This window comes from Anticarsia gemmatalis, chromosome 11 (genome assembly GCF_050436995.1).
Source record: "Anticarsia gemmatalis isolate Benzon Research Colony breed Stoneville strain chromosome 11, ilAntGemm2 primary, whole genome shotgun sequence".
NCBI lineage: Eukaryota > Metazoa > Arthropoda > Insecta > Lepidoptera > Erebidae > Anticarsia > Anticarsia gemmatalis.
This window is the reverse complement of record NC_134755.1, coordinates 9,947,482-9,956,912: the sequence shown is the minus strand read 5'-3', so window position 1 is coordinate 9,956,912 and position 9,431 is coordinate 9,947,482. Positions and strand designations below refer to the sequence as shown.

General features: G+C 33.8%; 1 protein-coding gene across 1 annotated transcript in view; it reads left to right on the top strand.

The window, feature by feature from the left end:
- Positions 1 to 3,750: 3,750 nt before the first annotated feature.
- LOC142976421 (uncharacterized) overlaps positions 3,751 to 9,431 on the top strand; it is a 131,755-nt gene continuing 126,074 nt past the window's right edge. The window contains exon 1 of the mRNA XM_076119768.1: positions 3,751 to 4,233. The gene's annotated coding sequence lies outside the window, so the exon portion shown is untranslated. The remainder of the gene's footprint in view (positions 4,234 to 9,431) is intronic.

Sequence of the window (9,431 nt, the reverse complement as noted above, 5' to 3'; positions counted from 1 at the left end):
ACCTACGGCTTGTTGGCGCAAGTTATTTTTATAACGATACTTAAAATTGTTTATTTATTTTATTTGACGTCGTTAAAGTGATCAAGCTGAGTTTTTTCTAGGCTAGGGACAGTTAATGTCTGAGTGTGTCTGGAAATTCAACGGAGAGCCGTCTTTGTAGTCAAAAAGTCACGGAATCCAATCATGTAAAAAAAAGGTTTGCTGGCAATAAATAGGTTTAACACAAAAATTGCAGCCTGATACCGTTGTTATTTATTACACCTGCAATTTATGTACCTATTAAGTTTTGTGTAATGGTTTAACTACCGATTATTACGAAAATGCCTATCATGTGGATTACCTATTAACAATTAACATACAATAATTTTATTTTGGGATCTAAGAATGTTTAATTAAAGAAAGATTGTAGGTTAGGTAGGTACGAAATTGTCTATTTTCTCCTACACAAGTATTTTAAATAGCTGCCTATAGACACAAAAACCTAAGAGCGAGGACTAAAGTAAAAAACAAATTTTCTTTGTCATCGTAAGTTATTTATGGAATAAATTTCGTATAAAACGAAATGGTGAAATTCTCCAATTAACAGCAGAATGTACAGGCCATCAATCTTGTATTGGATTTCTAAGAAAAAAATAAATAAAAAATAGCGTCAACTCTATTAAAAATAAATGCGAAGGTGTCGGACGCACGTGCGACAGCAGATCCATCATGTCGATTCTACACAATATGAGGAGACAGCCTTCCAAACTTACTATAATGTTTTTCTTTTGTATCGATTTAAGAGCAAAAGCCGGTTGCTTTTTTGGTTTTACTATTGAGGTAAGTAACTTGGTTGGTACTTTTTGGACGAGGGTTTCTTTTTAAATGAGAACAAGGAACATATTTGTATATTTCCAGCAACTTTTTTTAGAAAATTTGGATAAGTATTGTGCAGAATCTGCGGAAAAAGAAAACTAAAGAAAGTGTTTCTTAGATGGCTGGAAAAACTCTTAAATGATGCTGACGTAATTTAATTGTGCGGTTTATTTTATATTAAAAACTTAATAAAAAGCTATTACGTTTCGTCTAACTGATTCTTGTGGTAGAACTAAGCTGCCGTCTTATTTGGCCTAAAAAGCTTTACCGAGGACGATAACAATAAAATTACACGGACTCGTAAAATTCAAATTGTGTATTTTCCAAGTACCTACAGCGTAAGTTACGTAAAGAAAATTGCCCTTGAATTAAAGAAAATATAGAAAAATATTTGCTTTATTATATTTATAATTAAATTCGTAGCAGGAAAAATGTCTTTGAGATTTTTAAAAGGAGCGTAGGTACATTATTTAACGAAGGTACGGCTCGAAATGTTCCGCTCGCAAATCGACACTAATGCTTCCAATAGGATTCGGATAAACAGATTTAACTTTGGGTAAACGAATTTCTTGCTTTATTTAGCGTATGTATTTAACGGGACACACACGTGTGTAAGTACCAAAATAGGGATTTAGCTTGTATTTTTATAACAACAATAAAAAGTTGATCTTTATTAAGACAATCGAGAACTTCAACATAACTTAAGAGCAAAGGCTCTTAAGTTATGTTGAAGTTCTCGATTGTCTTTATTATCTCGGTTTAAAGCGTGAATAGTGTTCAAAGTAGTCAGAAAAAACGAATTGCAGTTGCGGTCAAAACATTTACTCCTTGTCTATAAATCGGTTAACCACGCTTCGTAGTTCTGATAATATAATTAGAAATAAAATCCGTCTAAAGGAAATGTCAGTTAATCTACCTCAATCTTAGGTCAGGCTCTTCAATTTTATACATCAAATAGTTGCCAAAAACGGTGTCAGATCGAACCAGACGAAGGGACGCCAAAGTGATCCTATAACGGATTTTCTTTGAAGTTCGAAACCCTAAAAACGCGGGTCAGCAAAAAAATCCTTAAAAGAGATAACCTTATTTATTCCATGTTAGGTTTCTTTAGAAGCCTACGTCGAAATAAACTAAATCTAATCTAAGACTTAAATTGCAATAGACTGGGGATTCCGTCAAATGAGATTGCTATAATTTATCTACTTTACTCTTCTTTCAGATTTGTTTAATGTTTTTTCTTTTCGTTTTAGAGGGCGAGTAAAAAGCCAGTTTTATTAATGCAAAGACAGTTCGTTGGCGCTAACGTTTCAAAAATATAGTATTCCATTGAAGTCGTAGAGTCTGCTATAAATATAAATTAGGATAAGCCATTTTCATCGTGATGTATAAGATATCGAGATCGCTTAGTGTTTATGTTATTTGAGTTGAGTGTCTTTATTGGGGTGGACGTTTTCACGGGATTACTCGACAAATGTGGCAAAAACCTGACTAGTATGAAAGATTCAGTAGCACGATTCTTTACAATTGGAACCATCGAGTATTGAGAGTTTGACATTTAAAATGTACTGCCAAAATAATCTATATAATAAGAATATAGTAGAATATATACCTAGATATCTATATATAAATCAGATTTTCATACAAAATTTCTCGATGACTAGCTGGCTGTCGGTAGTCGATACTAGTAGAGAATTGAGCTACAGTAGTCTTTTGTTAACTATAAATAGTTTGCAGGTTCTTACATTCTCCTAAACACGATTCTTCATCTATTCTTTTCATGTTTCTAAGAAAAGGTTTAAAATTTCTTGTCTCATTTGCTCTACCAGGGTACATAATATACGAAGACGTTAAGTTTTTAACTTAGCACTTTACTTTATGAACAATAACTTTGAAAGTCATTAGTATCGACACTTTGCATATATGAATGAATTACTTTATTAAGAGGTTGAATTAGCACTTAGTCTAGGCTTATGAATCGATTTCTTACCATGCACTTGGCAACGTTAAAGTATATTGGAATTTCCAAAAAGACATTGTAATTTTCCTGGGTTAATGTGAAAGACGAAACATTTACAAATTACAATATAGGTTTCTCAATACAAAGATCATGTAAACGGCGCTCTACATTATTAACAAATGTGTATAAACAATGTTATTCATCACGACACATAATATGCTACATTTTATCAGAAAATCTGCTCACTTTTACTCAGCTGTTACAGCAATTCTCTAGACCTAAGTAACGAGTATGCAAATAAATCTCTGGCGATATACTAGGGCTGTCAGGTTCACTCTACTACATGATTTGGTGCGAAATTACACTACACTTGTCACAGCATTAGACATGTGATTATCAGATTTATTGCCCCGTCCCTAATATGCCGTGAACAACTACACTAACCCACTTTATTGCAATCGTAAACTTACAAATTTGACGGTTTATCACTCTAGAATAGTGTTGTGAAAATTGCTCGCTGAATGTTCTTGTTACACTCAATTTAACTAACCCACTTTTTGAAGACGCATTCTCAGATAGAGATAGATTTTTCTCTTTAAGTCAATCAGCTACTACACTTATTTAGTAGCTCTCTCTCATTCTCACAAAGGTTCTTGTACAACAACTTGACCTTCATATCGACCAGTTCTTCGAATCTAACCGGTACAAATTCCTGCATTTCTCATTGCTGTTGAATGAAACCTCTCACTCAAAGATTTGCATCAATAAGTAACCTATCAAGGCAATCCACAAATCACAATTCCGGCTGAATAGACGACCAGAACAATAACAAAAGCGAGTCATGACATGGTTATGAAGTAACGAAATAGCTAAGAAATGTCAAAGCATGCCGGCTGCGGCTCGCGGCGACCTCGCTCCCACTCTCGTACAACGGTACTCGCGTCTCGGCAGTCGGCGCCTGCGCTGCCACAAGCTCCGAGGTCTGTGCCCTCCTCCCGGACAACTTGCACGCGTCATTGCGCCCGCGCACAGCCCGCGCATAGCCCCGGCCGCCACTGCTGCGCGACTTTTAAACGAATATTCACATATACGAACACCTCGGCTGCAAACTCCCTAATCCTCGTAATAAGTCAGGCGCAGGAGGCAAAGTTTGCACCGGGAACTTTTAATGTGACACATTACGGTACGCAGCCGCGTGTGACAGAACTTTTATCAATACAGCCTTTTACAAGCCCTCAACTCTTGGCGAGTTCAATGTGATTTGTGAAATGTTGCGAATTATGGAGATTTCATGTTTTCATATCGACGTGGTGATTTTTTATCGTGTCTGAGGCGTTAAGTGGAAGTTTGTGAATTATTGAAGGAGGAACACTTTGTTGGAATATTCGGAGTTAAACAGTCAGGTGGAAATAGCGACAAAGGTGAGTTTGAACAGTTTTGAATTTAGAAGGAAAGTTTGGAGTCGGAATGATGTTAAGTTGACTGAGAAAACATTAGGGGTTCCTAAAATATTACAACAAGTTGATCGCTTAACAAGTCTTGTCGGAGGAACACTTGAATAAATGAATATATTTTGTTGATAATGACGGGAGAATTGTGTTGGGACAAGGGTGCTCGATGGCACTCCCACTGAAATAAATAATTACATTCTAATGAGCGAGGCCTTCATTTGTGTCGTTTTAATAAGGTCTTGAATCTAATTGGTACAATGTTAGTGCACGGTAATAAATAAAAGTGCGACCAGTTCAAAAGCTGCGATGGCCTTGATTCGGTCGCGGTTTTTTTGTAGAGTCTCGAGCGTACTGTAAGTAGGGAAGGAACCTAGTTTTATTGTTGGCATTATATATGCATTTACATGAAATAGCCAATATTGGTTCCACTACATAAATTGTAAAACAATTTGGTAAAAGATTAACTACCACTAGAAAACAATCCTCACACGAATCTTCGCATAGAGATTTCTACGTAGATTTTTTACAGGTGTTTCTTTTGACTTGAGGTGTAAATCAATTATTTGTCATTGTTCTCAACTATGTTATTGCATATCCCACAGACCAACGAAATCAAAGGAATGTCAGATTCAAACAACTCATGGTTTCATAAGACTATTTGCATTAGTCTCCTTCCGTATATGGTTATTAGGCCATACTTGCTCCCAAGTAAATTGTCTTCAGTAAAGGCAAAACCAATCTCTTTCCCTAATACGTATTACGAAACTAAAACTAAACTAAACTATTTGTACCGCTTGCATCACTCCGTGCAATTTCTCGGTGTATTCAAGCGCAAAGTAAAAGCTTATTAAAATCGACTATTATTTGTATAACGATGTTATTTCCTAGTGCCTCTAATTCGATTGTATCATTCGATACGAGTAATATTAGTATAATTTAATAGGTATTATGATTTTTTAAATGTTTTGTTCGTGATGTCATTATCTGTTATGTGAAACCGGTAGATATTTGTATGGATATTAGGATGATGGAATATGGAGTTTGATGAAGATTAAGTTGTATAAATACTTACTGGTTAGGTAAAGAACGGTTAGCCAAATATTTGTTTTTGAAACTAATTTATTTGCGCGTACACGGAAGTAAGATCCAAAATTGTACGAATAGACTTTTTACAATATCGCATTTTTTATATCATAAAACAGAATATCAAAGTGATGTCTGCAGAAAAAATATGAGTAAAAACCTAGACATAGGTATGTTGGACTTCATATAATTAACTTTACTATTTGTTTTCAACCATTTTATTTGTCTCTACCATCTCAGGTCGTCAAAAATAATTTCTTAGTCGTTAATTAATATATTTCTCTAGGTCCTACCAATTCATATCATTAACAAATCCATGTCTACATCATCATCAACCTAGCCCATTTTCCAACTACGTTTGAATCGGCTTCCAGTATCACCGAAGCAGCTGAGTACCAGTATTTTCTTTGAGCGACTGTCTATCGGCAGTACAATGAACATAATTATCTTCATTACCAATAAGCTAACTATTTTGCACGAATATCCGTTTGATTACCCGTAAACTTCTTTCTTATGTCCGCTTGATTGTCCAAGCCTTGTCACACTTAGTTCCTCAACAGTTTTTCACTAAGAACTTGCACAAAAGTACTTTTACTTTGCGCTTGAATACACATAGACTTCATTGATTTACTCTCGGCAATATCTAAGATGAAACTGACCAGATGCCATCTGATTGATGATGAATGCTAACTGGTTTTCACTTTGAATGTTTGAAGTTTTTGTGACAGATATTGTGTCTTGTTTTTAGTTGACTATAAAAAATATCATAACTTTTAAACTCTCGTGTTGCATGTTTGATGTATAATAGAATTCGGGAATTAACGCGAACACGCATTTTACCTTAAAATGCCTAACGTTTCGGCGCAGGTATTATACATTATAAAAAATTATATTAATACTTATTAATGGAGAACTTTATATAAGGTACCAGGGTCAAATATGGCCAGCCGAAAAATATGGCCACGTACCATAATTTCATACATTTTGAAAATGTTGTAACGCGGCCATAAATAGTCACTAGTATCGCATGTATCCGTTGCACTGTCAACCCTTCTAACGCCCTGCTAGTCGCCTAGTGTCCGTTTAACCCCCGGTTTCTGAGGTACATTTAACGGTAGTTTATCTATTCAATAGCATTTAAACTCATACAAAAAAACGCTATTGAATAGATAAACTACCGTTATATGTACTCAGAAACTGGGGGCAAGTGAGACATGAACGAGGTTTGGAATAATTTGGAATGTTTGGTATGTGGCCATATTTTTCAGGTGGCCATATTTGACCCAGGTACCTTACATACCGATTAATTCTTAAAAAGAAATTCTTAAGATTGAAATGCATCGAATAAATATATATCCCAACGAAACTATGTTTCCTACATGGGTTGCCGGACGTCCGGAATTCAACTATTCATCAAAATATCCCAATAAAATTTCAAGAAAGTCTTATTCAAAGGGTTCAGAAAATAGTATATTTCTTTTATAGCATCGATTTAGTTACCTGTCTAAATTAATTTAATAAATAATAAGCTTTAATAGCTACTCTAAACAATATTACAAATAATAATAACATAAAGTTACAGCCATTTTATAACTCATCAAATTTAAAACCGGTCTCAATTCCTAACAGTTTGTTTATCCGTAAGATAACTGTAAGTTACTGTTACGTAGAATTTAAAGCCATCTATTAAAATACTTGAAATACTGCTATTCGTATTAAATTATGTTTATTATGTCTAATAAGATAATGTTAACGTTTTTATAACATTCCGAATGTCACCGTTATTTTATCCTGATGTCACAACCTGTTTCAGATTATCTGCTTAGAAATCTTATATCATTATTTGGTTGAAGTATTTTTTATCCTTTTCTTTGTAGTATTTTTTACGTGGAAAAGAAAGACCGATATTTAGTAATTAAAGTATATTTGATATACAAAACTGTTATATGGAGTCATGAAATTAATAAATGCTATTTTCAACTATAATTATTGTAAGTATATGTACGTTTAATTTAAGGGAAGTTTGTAAGAATCGTGGCGTTTTCTAGTCTCCGCCTAACAATATAAATATAAGGCGTGATTTTATTTATGAAAGTACGCAGATTGTGTCAAGTTTCTTATGAAATAATTTGAATGGCCGTTTCTGAAAACATAAAAAAGTAATCTTAGTAAATTTCTTTATTAAATCTATCACTTTATTTATTGGACACTATATCGTTAACCTATTACTCACAAATTTCAGCAATTAATTAATAAATAATAGTACTTGAATAAACAAAGGCTCTGTTTACACAATAAACTTGTACAAAGTCAACAGCCGTCTGTTTCGTAATGTCAAGGTTTACATAAATAAGTACAGATAGGGTGACGTCATAAAAAGATTTTTTGTAAAGGCTCTACGTTTTGTTGAGGGGTTTTCCTTAAGCAAATATTACGAAAAAATACGCTGATTATAAATTAAGGTTACAGGATAGATTATATTAATGTATGTGAAATTGATAAATAAGATCTTCCAATGCCAGTAATACGAATTTTTTTTCCTGGAAAAGTGGTGAATTTGCTTAGAAAACTCTCAAAAGCAGTTCTGTGTTCACAAAAGAGGGCAGTCCTGAGTTCTGAGTAGAACGCACATTGTAAAATAATGTATAATAATGATGATAGAAGTATAAAGTCTAGAAGACTATGAGAATCAGAACTCAAGGTTTTATTAAACAAATCTATATGAAAAGAAATAACTCATCGAAATGTACGCGCATTACTTTGAACCACTTAACTATAATCGATAATATTTTTTTTGATATATTTGTAACTGTCGGGACAAGGTTCAATGGGATTATGATTCCCACGGGAAGAGAATAAGTAATAAGAATTGAAAGTAAATTCTAGGCTTCATTTTTTATCTTAATTTTTTGTTGTTGTCAAAAGTGTAAGCCAATCAGCAAGTGCATTGAACTTGACATTGCATACCAAAGTTCAGGAGGTTACCGTCTGCCAGACTTTTTACGACCACTTTCTTTTTGAAATACGCAGACCCACATTATAAAGTACAGTCTAATTATATATAAAATTTATTTGGAGACTCATATCTACTTTTAGAAGGCTTTAAACTTATTTGAAGAAATAATAATGTTTCTTCTCTTGGCATATACAAAGATTCCTGCTTTATTTCAGACTCTTGGTATTGTGCCACTCCAAGGTAGACTAGGAGATAATGCATTTGGCATTAAATGCGTTATACAACTTAGTATAAGCAGTTGTAAATACATAAAAAAATATAAAAAAAGATTGATCGGGTTTTCAACAATATCCGTGCAAAATTACATTAAAGTCGGTTTAGCAGTTTAGCCGTTAAAACGTAACAAACAGAAAAAAATCCCTTAATAAATTGTCTGGTATAGATACAGCTGAATTTTTTTTTTGAAAATACACAGAATGATTAATTATAACTTAGTTAAATCGTTCATGCCAAGCCTTTACTAAGTTGTCGGACTATGGAAAATGATTTTACGTCGGCAACATTCTAATACTCAACTTACGCAGACAGTATAATTACAATCTCGTAAGTTTTGCGTATATGCGTATAACAATGTGCGTAAAGTTTCTCATGAAAGTAAGTAAGAGTAGGAACAGATGCGATAACTTTTCTCTATGCAGCGAGAGTTGGTAACATAACACGTGATGGAGCAGGAATGAAAGTATACCTTGAGTACTAGGTAAAGTTACATGTATATCTGATATGTATGCTTTCTTATGTTTATTGGAAAAGGTAGTTAGATAGCTACTGATTGTGGTAAAGAAATAATCAATGATTTAGACAGCGGGGAACAACAAGCTGCTTTCGGAAAGGTGTGTGTTGATTTAAAGTAGATGAATTTCAAGGTGCCATTTCATATTAAACGTGTGTGCTGTTGCTGTTATAACAAACACAATAGATTATCTGCTTTGTACAGATCAGTGTCAGACCTGTATATTGAAGGTTTATATAGCTATATGAATAGCTTGGGGTTTTTGTTGTTACATAATATATAATGATACAAAGTCGTAAATGAGAGTTGAGGTTGACACGTCTAACAATTTACCTTGAT